Here is a 15,225-nt window from a genome sequence, read left to right as displayed (position 1 = left end):
CAGTAAATGAGGGAGATGCACATTTTACAAAGATTCACTGTTGCAGATGAAAATGATACACAAGTTTGAGGGCTTTTAGATGAAATTGTAATTTTGATTTCAGGCAAACAGTTTTCTGGTAGTGAAGTGTTTTCAGGTTGTCTAGTAAAATATTGCTCCCTGGTTTAGGTCACGCATTTCCTTAAGTGAAAACATAACATTTGAAACACTCATATCTGTCCTGGCTCTTGTAGTTTCATAGTCAGGTGAACTTTCACATTATGTAGCAGATGCAGTATTGGTCATCTATGCAGATGGCTAACATGCTTTTCTTTCTGCTAGCAGTGTTTGCAAACATGTACTCTCCTCTTTGTAAGGCAAGTGAATATCAGTGTGTGCCTATTTAAAAAAACAAACAAAAACGGTGGGGAAAGGCTTTTAGCTTTTATATATTTATGTGGTTGGAATGTCAGTTTCACTTCATTGTCCTTTTTTTTTTTGTGGGTTTGTTGGAGGTTTTCTTGTTTGACTCTTATACAGCATTTGTGAAGTGAAGTGAATCTTAAAGTAGGTAAATATTGTTGGTAAAACTGTCCAAAGTACTTTTTAGTATTACACAAAGTTTAAGATGTGAATATGAAATTGATCTTGAACTCTAGTCTCCAGAATAGTAATGTTAATGGAGCCAATTCACTGAACTAAATATATTTGCTATAAAACTCTGAGATTGCACAAACAAATGGACTCATTATTAATTACATGTTAGTACTGTCATAGTTTTGAACATGGAATTGTCTTGGCCATATTTGCATTTCATACTTTTAAAAGGACGCAGACTGCAGTTTTCATAAGAAGTCCAGAGTGCTACACAGAAAATCATTCATGTGAGCTTCAGGCCAGAATGCTGTTTAACATTCAATTCTATTGTCTGGCTTGTAGAAATGTGGTATATTTAGACATGGGCAAGCGTTACTGGAGACACTTGCCAATTGTGCAAGCAACTGCAGCTTCTGCTATCTTCTTCATTTGGAAACAATTGTTTTCATCTCTGAATTTGATTTAAATTGCTGAGCTTTGCTGAACAGAGACAGGATAATATGCTAAGGTCTGGTAATATTTTGGCAATTCTTGCATGCAGTGCAGGGTGCATGAAAACCTTTTACTTAATAAATTGAAAAATACATAGAGCCAATACACTGATTACTTTTAGTATGATTATGCCACAGCATTTGCTTTATTTCAGTAATTGTTATAACTCTTAATAGATATACACAGACATATACATCTCTGTATTTGTATACACACACACACACTCCAGAAACAGCAAATCCTTTTCCACTACAGACTGTGCTAGTCAAGTGTCTCGTGCCCCAGAATTCTGGCAGTCTGCAGGGGCTTGAGAAAGCTTTCTGTCTGCCTTTTCCCATGGAGGTTACAGAATGCATGCGGACACATCAGCTGGTTCAATCTGCGCTCTCCTGTATTTTAATAATTGATAAAGGATAATAATTGATAATATACCAGTCTGTCCATAAGCTAGTTTGAAATGAAAATACATACCTTATGTATACATACATATCTTATGTATACACACCTATGTACCAGCCTGGTACAGGTTTAGTAATCTCCAGCAAATATTTTGGAAATAGCACCAAACTCTTGTGACTGTGTCCATTCCACTTTGTTACTACGATTTGCAAAACGGTAATTAGATCAGTTTTCCGTGACTGCTGTTCCTCAGGAGCGATGTCAGAGAGCTGCAATGCAGGAAATGAGAGAGATCAAACAATTTTTAGCAGCTTGCTCAATTAAAAATACTTGAAAACTTTGTACATTTCCCTTTGTATATTTCGGTTTCATTCAGGGTGACACAATTGCTTCTTTCTACAAATTGTATCTCTATTTAAAATGTTTATTTTTTTACAATATTTTATATTTGTACCAGATATGTAATATGGAAAATAATCCTGCCTTTTGGATTGCTATAAATATGAATAGTTTCCTACACACATCCTTTCTCTTTTTGTTCTGCTCTTCTTTGTATGTTAATTAAATCCCAACCGATTAGATTCCATTTTATTCCATAACCTGCTATGTCTATCTTTTATCTAAATTTTCAAAATTTTATTTTCCTGAACCCTTCTGACAAAAATGAAAGAAAGAAGTGTGCATTAGCGATGATACTCAGACTAACCAAACAATAAAACCACTAGGAGTGAGGGGAAAATAGCTTGCTGAGATGCCATTATAACAGAGCTGGGTCTGTAACCTGTTCCCAAGAATTCCACATTTATTGTTTAGGTCTTAGGATAGGGGGAATTCTGTTACTGGCAATATTATGCCATGGACAAAGTGTACAGGTGACATACTGAAATGCCATTGTATTAAAGGAGCTTACTTGAAATAAAGAATAATATGCCGAACAGCCTGGGCTGTTTGATTTACAAGAGGCTCTAGGGTAAATTTAGGGTTTTCTTAAAAGCAATATTCTTTGTTTATGCTAGAAATTTTTTTGTTAGCAAACATACATTTTCTTTAAATGTAGATCAAGTACAAAGGAGTTTATGTATTGCTAGCAGAAAAAAGAATGTGATTTACAGTTGAAAACTCCAGGTAAAATGGAGTTTAATATGCTGTATTTGAGATGCCAGTGCACGAAGAGTCAGCTGTTCTAAAATTTGTGCAATAAAATCATCACAGTAGGGGAAAAGGTGGGGGAAAATGGCAAGATTTTTAGAATGATTTTTAATTGGTATTCACTTGTCTACACAGGAATGAAAAAACCCCTTGAGATGCAGACAAAAGAAGAAAAATGGAGGATGTATCAGGTTAGACCTTCTATTCTTGAATCAAAATTGTAAAAAATAATATATAATTATGCTTGATCTTAACTGTTCATTCTTTGTTACTACGATTTGCAAAACGGTAATTAGAAGTAATTGTACAACTAACTAAACATTTAGGTATTATTTGGTACATTTTATTAAGGCGAGAAAACTGCAGGTGGATTTCCTGCTCGTGTACGTATCTGAGCAAGAGAGCAGAGCATAGGAAATAAATCTTGTTCTTCCCCTGACTGCAATGCAGATCTGGCTCTGGGCGGAGTTCCCATTTCCGCACGGCTCAAACACATGGCCAGTGCTCAGCCAATCGGGAGCGTCACATCTGGCACTGCGTTTGTGTGGCTCAGAATGCCTCTTTGACTGCTAAGCAGGAAAACCTCTCACTTTTTTTTTTTCCTTTTTCCTCCCCTAAATTGAATTTGCACACATTCTACAGACGGTAATTTATGTCAAACATAGTTATAACTGTTTATCTGGTACACACTGTAGCTATCCTAACAGCTAGTTTGCCAACATCTGTCACAGAGAGAATTTAAAATTAAAAAAAACCGGCTACATAGATGAGCCTTTTCCTGTACTTACTCTCCATGCTATGCTCTAAGCTGCTGGGATCATGCTTTTTGATAACATGGTATGCTTTAGTCTGTTTGTAAATTGTTCTTCACTTCTGAGTATCACACTCCCTTACAAGTCAGATCTTTCAAAATGCATTGAATGGGTTTCTTTATATAATTATTTTCTGATCTGTTGCTGCTGAAAAACAGATTATACTTTTATAAAAATTATTGCAATTTTTAGATTACTGCGATGTAAAGACATTTGAACAGTTCTTTGTATATAGAGTGAAACATATGTGAATAAGGTTATGCCTTTCAAAAGCTGTCAAAATAAATTTAAAATTCCAGAGGGTACTACCACATGTGCTAATGTTTGCATTTGCAGCAGGAATTAGGAATTTGGAATTAGGGCATATCTGTTTTTAAAAAAATCAAGTCTTTATAATGAATTCCTTACATGAATTGTAAAATGAAGTTTTCTTTTTTCCCTCGACATAGAAATTTTGTATTTAGTTAGAAATAGGTATTGCTAAATACAAAATACTGAGCCCTAAAATATGAGAGGTTGTCATTTGAACCCATATCATAAGGATTATAATTGTTTCTGTCAAGTATCTTACAATTCTTTCTCCTTAGCTTTAAAATGGTTGTACTGACCAATACCAATGGAGATGCTGGGTAAGTAGAATAAAGCTACAGAAAATGTCAAGAACCAATCTACTCATTATGGCTGATTAAATCTCTTAATTAAGAGAAATATATTGAAACTGCTGAGAGAATGTAGCCAAAGGTGAGGAAACTGCAGCTGGTGCTAAGTCATTTATACATTCAGAGACCTCAAGTGTATGAGCTGATGTATTCCATGGAAAATTGTGTCGTTAGTTTAAAAAAGGCCCTGTAATGCCTGTAATGCTGTCATATTTACCAGGGAAGTGGCTATACATGCTTGTTTACCAAATATTGTAGGTCACGAGCAAGAAGCACAATTTGAAAGTGCTGAATAGTGGAATAATTTATGGCAATACATAACCCGATTGCATTTCTGCCTTCAGGACAAACATGGTTGGAATTCATTTGCCATATTATTAATCATTTTCTATGTGTTAATAAGAGGATGATAATGTAAGCAGATGGATTATGCAAGAGAATCCCAATATAAGGACAACTATCTAATTCAGAAGAATGTATTAACATTTAACTTTCAAACAAGTTACTTTGTATAGATGGAAACACAATTCAGATTTTAGGTGTTCATAATTTGCTTTTGGAAAAATGACAGAAAAATATTTTTTGTGCAGTTTCCCCAGAAACCTGTCACTCACTGAAATGTAATCTAAAAACTAGTACATGTTTAATGTTTGCAGCCATAGCATTGTTGTAGTTTTATCATATGCATTTAACATGTATTTCATCAGCCTACATTATCCAGGTGTCAGAGGACTTGGTTGTAATATCTGCTACCAGGTATAGTTAAAATGTAGTTTGATTCTGTGGTTCTCAAGGAATTTAATAAACTGTCTAGAAATGCCTGCAATGTATACAAAAAACTCTGGAAAAAGGTTTTAGAATTGTGAAATCAGATTCTTGTCTGATGTCTGATTCTGCTTCTGCTCTATGCTGGCTGAAGATGAGGCCTGCAATCTGAGGAGACACAAGCAATTTGCAGATATTGTCCATTTCTGTTTTCTTTCTGGGTGCCATTTCCAAGGCTCGTTAGTAAAAACATGCAGGTAAATGGGTCTGTTTGCTTCAGTGCGGCCACCTCAAAGAAGTATCATCTGGGACTCTGTGGCATCTGAGTTTCTTTTTAAGTCCAGTGAACCAAAAGAGCTGTACTATTTGGAACACCAGCTGTAGTTGTGCTATAGAACTTCTTCAACTTTTACATCTATCGGTATACAGGATTTTATTTTAAAATAAAGGTGCTTATAACATGTAAATATAGAAAACACACAGCTTGCTATTTCTGTAAGTTAAAATTGTCATTATATCTGAACAAGAATTAGCTGCTTTTTTATTCCCTCATACGGACATGTGCTTACCCTCCAGCACCTGTTGCTTCTGCTTCCAACTTGTGAAGTTAGCTATGGCATTAAATTAATTAGTTATTTTTATTTCTGTTCTGCATTCTGGTGCCCAAACAAAGCCTTTGTCTTGCCTATTTTTTTCGCTTCACACCCTTGCAAGAGTTTCAGAAAGCAGACTGATGCAATTATATAGCACATCCCAGAGGAAAATTAGGAATACTATGTTAGGCCTCGAGCAGGAACGCAGTATTCCAGGCTGACTGCTGGAAACCACAAATTTTGACCATTCTTGCAAAACTTGTGATAGGAACACAAAGAAGAGTACTATTAGCCAGTCATAGAGTATTAAATTACACATGACTGCAGCACTATTGAAACATCAGCTACCAGCCTAAAGTTCTTCCATTTTCTGTTTAGCTCTCTTTAATGGCAAGAGGCAGACATTCCTGGTTTGACCTTTGGATTCAATCTGTCAATATTGATTTTAAAATCTGCCTACAGTCCAGTTTTTTAGCCCAACTCCTTTTTTTTGTTTGTTTGTTCTTTTCCCCTGTGAACTCAGTGTCTGAGGTCCCAAGTTTGTATGTTCCCAAGTGGTTTAGGTGCATTGTAGTCTTAGGATGCTGAGAGAATTGGAAATATGTAAGCTGAAAAAATGTCTTTGCAAGTTTCATCCCATTATTAGGGTTTTATTTTAGTGGTATTCCAGTAAAAGTAAACTATAAACTTTAGTCTGTTCTAGAAAGACTTCTACACATTCATGTAGTACCAAGCTTCTTTTCTCTAATGAAAGATGATTACTGGAGCAAAACAGTTGTTAAATTGCTTCTCTGTGGAAGGTATTGAGGAGAAAAATATTTTGGTATAAGATAGAGTCTGTTTTGGAGCACACTTGTCCCCACTGTTTGCTGCTAAATATCATCTCAGCTTGATAACCTCCAACAAACCTTCAGTTCCTCATAGCAGGGGCCATGCTGCTTTGTTGCCTGCCTAACAGAAATTATATTAGTGTGCCAGAACGCAGTTACTTACTACTGAATGACACCCACCAGAGCTGAAGGTCTCCTCAGGCTTTCCAAAACTGTTTCAAACCTTCCTGAGAGTCTCCTGGTCACAGCTTCTCTTCCGACAGCTCTGTGAATGTTCCTGCTCCCACTGAGAACTGCATAGGAAATTTGCTACATAATGCTGTAGGACTGCAGCCTTGTAAGTTCACAGTCTAGGTGGGATGACTTAGGAAGAGAACTTCCTGTGTTTTAACCATTCAGGGAGGAATTGGGTTATAAATACACACAGTATACACACAGAATTATGAGTATTTTGAAAAATTCAACTAATATATAATGGCTTCTTGCTACTTCTGGTGGGTGGAATCTCTGTGTTTCTAATGAAATCTGGCAAAATGCTGCTTTCATAGTGCTGAGTTTGAATATCTTTTGGGTGTGGGGGGTGTTTTTTGTTTGGTTTGGTTTCTTGAGGGTTTGTTGTTTGTTTGTTTGTTTTTTACTACTGGCAGATTGGTTATGACTTCTATAGTAATTGAATCTTACACTCCATGATTTAACATGTTCAATTGTGAATGGGAGCAGCTGAAGTGTGGGCCCACACTCCCCTCTCTTCACTGTTTTCTGAAGATGGTAACTTCCAGCAGGGGAGGTACCAGACAACAGGCATTGTGCAAATGACTTAAATCTCTGCAGCTGTTGGCTCATTTCTATTCTGGGGCCACATGTTGTTATGAGTAATTTCTGACATTCATCAAAAGTGGAAAGTGTCTACTTTTTTTCCTTTTTTGTAATATATTTGGTGCAATTGTAGATAAGCTGAATATTATTAATGCAGTTTGTTTTATTAGTTTGGCAATTCTGCCCTGGCAATTACTGCTCAACAGTATTTGTTCAGGGAAGGTCAAGGTAAGGCATGGCAAGGAAGAAAGTCATTGGCTCCTACTTAATCACAAAGAATATGTTGTTTCTTTATTTTTCTGTTGTTCTTAAAAATAATATATAGCAGAGAAAAATGATACCAGAAAGAAGGGTCTTGATGAACTTAATTGGGTCAAGTGATGGAAATGCATAAACCCCTTTGTCTTTCTCTATAAGTGCTTGGTGAATTTCAGACTATGGACTTCTTTGTGAGGGTACTTACAGATAAGGTAGTTGGTATTAATTCAGTTAAAATTAGTAAAAAATTAGATCAAAGAATAGCAGAATGAACAAGAGAGTCCATCTAGAATTTGCTCAAATCTATTTATATTTATAGGATAAAAGATGTCCACCCGGGGTTTCATTTACTTTCCTAGTGATATGTCCAGGTTCACAAAATTTGAATTCCAAGCTGCATTTTTTCACCATCTGGAGGTGTTTTGTTTCCAGGTTTGTTTTCTGATCTCTTGACAGACATTGTCTTTTACTTTGCTTTTACTCACGGGTGAACTGCAGCCTTGCTCTTTTTTTAATCTAAATTTTTATTGCAATCATGTTTTGAAAAAATATGTTGTAAAAAATTTAAATTAATGATAACGTTTTTTATGTTTATAATTTGTATTTTTTCTATAGTCTCTACTTTTTGTTTTAAAATAAGATGGCTGATATAATACAAAGTAAATTTAAGTAAATATTAATAAGTAATGATTATAATTGCACAACATTCCCCTGTAGTTGGTCCTTGGGAGAGAAGGAATAATTCTTTAAAAAATTATTAGATTACCAGTATCCAGATTGCTCCTGAATTATGGATCTAAAATTTTCAATTTCATAATAATGATGCTACTGATTAGTATATCTTTTCTCTAGCAAATTAAAACATTTTGAAGCATAAATTCAATCCTATTTGTTGAAGTAATTTTTTTATTCAAGACAAACAAAATATTAATTTACCCTATGTGGTTCGTTTGATATCACATTGCTAAGTCATATAATAGTTCTCTTAATTTTGACAGTGTCTAAGAGGAGTGGCAGATTTAATGTTACTTGAAAGGGTGCAATTTGCCTTTTACAAATAACAGTGGTGGGTTTTCTATGGCATAATATTTGAAACCATTTCCTAAAACATAGATTAAGTAATTGAATAGATTTAGCAGTATCAGATTTAAAGTCTTGTGTTTTGGCAAACACCCCAAGGAAGGTAGATGTATGCAATACTACACCATTTCTTTGTTTCTGTGGGGAGAATCAGGATTTGGGATATCAAACCTGAACCCCTTTTGCAAGGGAAGGCATTAAATACCTTTGAATCACAAAAATAGTGTTATTTGAAAAAATTCTGAATTCTTGAGTAAGAACTCTTTGGGTTTGTAGTACTAAGGATGTCATGCAATGACTTTTGGGGTTGGTTAGATACAAAGTTGTAAGATCTCTTACCAGAATAATATAAACTACCATTTAAGGCAGGTTGCTAAATTCTTAAAAGGAGGATGAACCAGTCTTGAAAGTGTTCAGTTAAAAACAATGCATTTGTCAAAGCAGCCTCAGGTGATGACATATACATTTTGTTTTCTTCCCCAAACTGCTTTGTAGAGAATTTAAAGCAGTGAAAATTACTGCTAATATGAAGCCCGGTCTAGCTTTGTGAGTGAGTCATTCCCCCCACCCCCCACCATTCCACATATAAATACTCAGAAGCTTGGCATAAAGAATGCAGCCTGGGGCATACCCCATAAAACTTACAATGCAATTAAATGAACAATTTCTACTGGAAATAAAATGGGCATGTTGAGTAGAATATGAATTAAACTGAGCAAGAACAGAGTCAGACAACCTTTCGTAGTATTCTAGGCTCTTGGAGAGAACCCCCAGGGTCAGCAGTACCAAATGCAGCTGACAGGTCAAGGCCAATCAGTAAAGAAAGATAACTGCAGTTTGCAATGAAAAGCAGGTCATTCCAAATTTTGATTAATGTAGTCTCAATGCTGTGGTGTCCACTCAAACGGGTTAGCAAAATAAAGACAGATAGCAGTGGATTAACTCTAACACTTCTTTATTATACTGCAGCCGTTACAGGCTTCTCTGCTGCTGCATTCACTACGACGAGGTTTTCTCCAATTTATGATCCTCCATCCCCATTGCCTCCTGGCCTGAATTCTGTGGAATTGACTCGGTTACAAGGGGCTGCCCTGCGGACTATTTGCAAGGCTACCAAAATGAACTCAAAATAACTTTGGAAAATGGCAAACCCCTCACATTCTTAACATTATGATTAGCTGATGTTGGCAGTGTCTGTCCTGTGGGGCATATATGGCAAAAAGGTGTCAACGTCAATGACTGTAAAAAAATAGGGGGAACTAATTTGTTGTTTATTGACAGTTTTTGTTACACAATACAAAGACTCAAAACGTTTGGCTACAGAAGGAACTTTGCAAGTGTTACTTGCCAAGGCAGGAATATGAGAATATATTCTTTTTTCTTCCAAGATAAAATTAGTTTAGAAGTAAGTCTTTGCAAAACAAAAAATATCTCTATCAGTGGAGAATGAAATTCACTAGCAAATTTGAAGCCACTTGAAGAGATTTAAAGTGCCATTTAGAAAGAATTTGTTATAGGTGGATTCCTTCTATTTCTTTCCAGTCTTTTGTTTGATTTTTTTTTTTTTGTTTTGTTTTTCATATGGTAGATAAGTATTTGTGCCATACCAGTTTGAATGTATGTTATATTTGTGTTTATTAACCCAAATCCATCCATGCATAGTCTTCCAAGAGAATGTGCTTGAACTGATTGTGTCACTTCAGACAGCAGCACTGCCATGACGTCAGTGATTGCCCTGGAAACACGAGTGCAGTCTGTATCCGCGCTCTGCTCGGCGCCGGGGTGGGAGCTGCCTCTTGCCTCTCTTCAGCTGCCTGGAGGTGCAGTGCTTGCAGCAGGCTGCAGACTGGCCTGGCAGTGCTGCTGGAGTATGCTCAGGGCACAGGCTGACCACTGTAGATCATAATGAAGGTGTAGACAAAGTTCTGCATTTCTCTGTTAGACAGGACAAAAATGTCTTTATAGAATTACACAGGAGGAGACATTTTTAGAGTAAGCATTAGAATGCTTCTTTTGCCACATAGCTAACAGTATAAGTTAAATGTTTGATAGTTTTTTTGTGGTTGTTGTTGGGAAAGAGCTATCAGCTAGCTATTTTACTGAACCGACTGCAGGATTTGTAACATGTATTGCACTCTTCTTCAAAATGTACGTTCTCCTCTCTCTGGTCCTATGGAGGATTGTAAATAAATATGTGTTACTTTATGACCTATCCTGTTTAATGGTGCCAAGGCCAGAACAGCAGGGTTCTCTTCAGGTGACTGCCATTACCGATACTGATGTACTTGCCACTATATCCTAACTTTAACAGTGACTTTTGATTTGATTTAACAGCTGCACAGAACATGTTCCATAGTAGAGAAAGCTTTATTGTCTTTTTAGGAAAGGTTTTCTTACATTATGGAAGTATTTCTTCTATTCAGACCACAGCTGAGAGATTTACCATAAAAATGATATATTTGTAATTTACCAATGCCCTGTTATGGGTATTAGGTGACCATTTATCGGTTTCTTTGTCCAACCTGTAAATAAATGTAAATTTCATAGACAGTTTGGAACAGTTGCCTGAAATTATTTTGGCTCTTTCTGAGGCTGAGTGGTAAATGACTGGCTTGTAGTCCCTGCTTCGACCTTTGTGTGGGCCTGGATGTATGAGTTCATGTAACAGTACATGTGTCAGGTCAGTCCACAGCAGCTGGTCTGAAAGAATTGGAGCAGAACATGGCAGTGAAGTCGATTGCAATGTCAGAACCGCTGCAGTCAGAGAATGGAAACCAGGGCCCTGCCTCTTAGGGCATCTGTATCCAGCCAGCAGACAATGAAAGCAGCAGGCTCTAATGAGAAAAGGGAAGGCAGTGAAGGAGACAGACTCTGTGAAATTTATTAGCTGGTGCAATAAAGCTGCTTCTTTGGGAGTGAACCTGAAGTGGCCTCTGAGTTAATTTGGGATGAAAAGCCCAGTAAGGGAGGCAGTTTATTGGGGTTCATCCTCTTCATAACCCAAGATATTGACCCCCACGGTCTCCCAGCCAGCAGCAAAAATATCAGACTCTCCCATTTGTGCACAGTACCGTTTATTTTCATGTAATAAAAACACCCCCTGAGTCTGTTAACTATTATCCATTTCCCTTTGCAGGATGTATCGTACCAGTCATCATTGAGAATATTGCTTTCAGACTCATTTTAGTTTATAGCCCCAAATATTTCTTGTTTGCTTTGAGTAATTGTTTTCTGTTAAAAATTGGGTAGCTGGCTTGTTAATTAGTAAGATATAAACCAGATACATCACTACATTTTTAAAGCTATGGTGCCAGCTAGTGGTGAGGGATGATAGAGAGTGTCTCAAGTGTGACATTTATCTAAGTGTACGGTATATTTTTATTTGCATCATGATAACGTGACATTAAGTTTTATTTGTCAGTTATCAATACCTTGTGACCAAAATATCTAAAATAAAATGAGCCACTGCTATAATTGTACAGTTGGATTTAGTTGGGTACTGTTTATTTGAAACCTTCCTGCCATTATTGATGGAGTAATTATATCATTCATCAGAGCATTTGCCAGTGAAGCCTTTTAATCCATAGTTTTTCTCATGTGAGCATCACTTCTTATGCATTATGAACCTCTACGTGCTCTTTTACTTTGCTGGAAATCTGAATTTCTTAAAAAATGCAGTAGACTTTAGTTGTGAGCAGCAGAAAGATACTTAGAAGGTTTCTGCAATTGATTCACTTGTGCAAATTAAGGAGAGCTTTAGTGTGGCCAATGCAGGGCAAAACTCTTAATTGATTCTATTTATTTAGCTGATACACCCTACTAAGATGGAAAAAAAGTCCTGTATTTTATTAACATGAGAGGAAATTTCAAGCAATTCATTATTCATTATGCGCTGTTTGTTCATGTAAGCTCACAAAAAAAAAGAAAAATAAGCAACCCTTAAGAACATTTGTAAAGAAATGTAAAAAATAACTTATTTTTCTTTCTAACAAGGAGTCATTGACAGGTCATCTTTTCCAGTTTAATTAAGCAATAACCAATCTCGGTGAGGTTGTGGAAGGCTCTTGAATACTAATAAATAAAATCAGAAGATGAAGCATTTCTTTCATTAAATAGTAGGAGCTGTTTATAACTCTATTACTTACTGTTAAAATCAATTATTACTAATACTCTTCAAGTAATTTATACCTGCAGGCACACTGAAGGCTGTAAAGCAGAACTTTTCTTTTTAAATGTCAGACATAGCCATGAAGGTCAGCTCCTGTGAATAAGGACACCTCAGATGAACACACTTGTAATAATATTTGTGGAGATAGATCTCATGTTAGTGACAGCTGCCAGCAGCAGGCAGAGCTGCCACAGTCTTCCTTCCACTCTAATACATGTGACTACACTGGTGGGAAAATGCAGGGATGTTTCTAATCCAAAGGAAATGAAGAAAACAGAATGATTTTTGTATGAGATGGAATCAGTCGAATTAACACGGAAGCAATTTAAAAGAGGTGCCTAAAATATTAACTTGAAATATACTGGCATAGTTTCATACATTTCCTTCTGGTCCCCTTTCCTTTCCAGTGTGTTTGTGACATGTGTGTACTTCCTGCTTTTTCTCCTGTGCTGTTGCAACACAGTTGCTTTACTTTAATACTACAGGGATTATTTCAGTGGAAAAAAACCTATTTCCCTTAAAATGGTAAAATTGAAGTACGAAACTTCATTGATTTCTGAACTGTGGGTTTTAGAATATGTGTTTAATGCTGTTGCCTAATTAATTACTTTAATTGTTCAATTTATTTTGCAAATTGATAGTCTTTTAACATTTACATAACTTTGGATTCAATAAATAAGGTTTTAGTTTTTTAAAGAACGTATTGTGTGTTACCCGGTTGCAACAGTCATAGTTTAGGTACACACTTTGAATTGGAGATCGACAAATGGCATTCTACAGGCTAATTTTTCTCTTTTGTGCTTTAAATTAAATGAGTGCCTAAACACATAGTATCAGTGTGTAACTAAACCACCATTTTTATTTTATTTTATTGTAACTCCACTGTAATTAAAAAAAAAAAAACCTGCTTATTCAAAATAATGTCTAAAGTGATGTCAGCACAGAGATTAAATTGCCAAGGCATTTGACTTCCAAACAAAATAATGTGGAGTTCTGTGACATAACCATAAGGACCAATATTTATTATGTTGATACATTCATTTGGATTGACAGTCTAGCAATCATGGTATTAGACACCAAATATATTTCTTCTCCTAATAATTTATATGGAAGACAAAAATTATACAAAAAGATTATTGTAAACACTATTTTAAGATTATTTTAAAGTTTATTTTTCACACTTTTACTGGATAAGATATAAATTTAGTAGTTTGCATTCTTTATTGGTCTAGAACATGTTAATACAGCACTGAAATAATACTCATTTAGTGGATTCTACACTGGATACCCTTGTGCATCTCATAAAACTCTCTGAAATTTGTGTATTTAAAAATCTGTATGATACATTAAGTTCAGCGGACCTAGAAAAATCCAGAGTTTAAGCATGAAGCCTAATTTTAAAAAAAACCCAAGCTTTAAAAAAAACACCTGTCTAAATTGAGCTGTCAAATAATTCCTTTAAATCCACTGCTGTTGTGTTGGAGTTGTTGGAGTAGAATGTGATACCATGGCTGATGAAGCAGGGAAAAAGTGTCACAATAATTTTGAAATTAAGAGGAATGTGTTTCAAAAGCCCTTTGGCAACAAAAAGCACAAACAGACAAAACCATGCAAACCCCAAAGAAACAAACAAAAGCCCCACAAAAGCACCAACCAACCAGGTGCTTTATTATTTCCAAAGAGCTCCCCCGTTTGAGTACCTGGGCCGCCATTTCTGCCTTCCCTTGGAATCCTGGCAGTGGAGCCCTCCACAGAGCTCTGTGTGGGAAGATGGAGTGCCTGGTATGGGAGTTGGCCACATCTGTCAGGAAACTGCTACAGATGGTTCAACTCATTAGCTGCCAGAACTCCTAGCAAACATCATCCAAGAGGATGGGGACCTCACTTGGACTAAATGTTAAGCTTGCCTCCTGTTCAGTGTCATTACATTTTCTGCAAAATATGATCCTTAACCATTTCTGTTAGAGACTGGATACTCCTGGATGTAACCAGTCTGCAACTCTGTTTTGTTCAATTTGAATATGTAAAATAATTAAATTAAGACCGGTTCCACCACCCAAACAGTGTCGCACGTGTAGCTCACAGTATCTGTTAAATATTGGCTATATTTGATATTAGTACCTCTTTATAATGATATCACAGTTGGGATGTGATGAACTCCAATGTAGTATACACTTGTATTTGCAACAACCTTTCTTTAGTATCATGTCGATATTGTGATGTGTGCTGTCACTCACGCAGAATTTCTCAGCTTACCTGTCTTTGTGTTGCTGCGTATTTCCAGTGGAGTTGTTTCACCTTTGTGTGTGCTGTTGTTGCAGAGCGATCACAGCAGGTGTTCCACAGTTAGCTTTGCGGCAGAGCCAGCAGAGGGAGCAGACACACTGGTGTTTTATGGTACTGACAGATTTTGGCCATTTTTCCCTATTGTTTCTGCAAATGCCTGTATTTTCATATATGTTGTCATTATAGATGAGAATGTGGGGAAATGTCTGTGTGCTGGAAGTTCAGTAACTGTGGGGAAAAGCTAAGCTGTCAACTGTTTTATGATTACAAAATTATCTTTGATTTTGCAAAGATTTGCATAATCATTTTGTGTACTGAGAGTAATTATTTGTGCTGAGTTTT

Source organism: Haemorhous mexicanus, chromosome 8, assembly GCF_027477595.1.
Source record: "Haemorhous mexicanus isolate bHaeMex1 chromosome 8, bHaeMex1.pri, whole genome shotgun sequence".
Lineage (NCBI taxonomy): Eukaryota > Metazoa > Chordata > Aves > Passeriformes > Fringillidae > Haemorhous > Haemorhous mexicanus.
The sequence above is the reverse complement of the archived record's forward strand: the minus strand, read 5'-3'. Positions refer to the sequence as shown.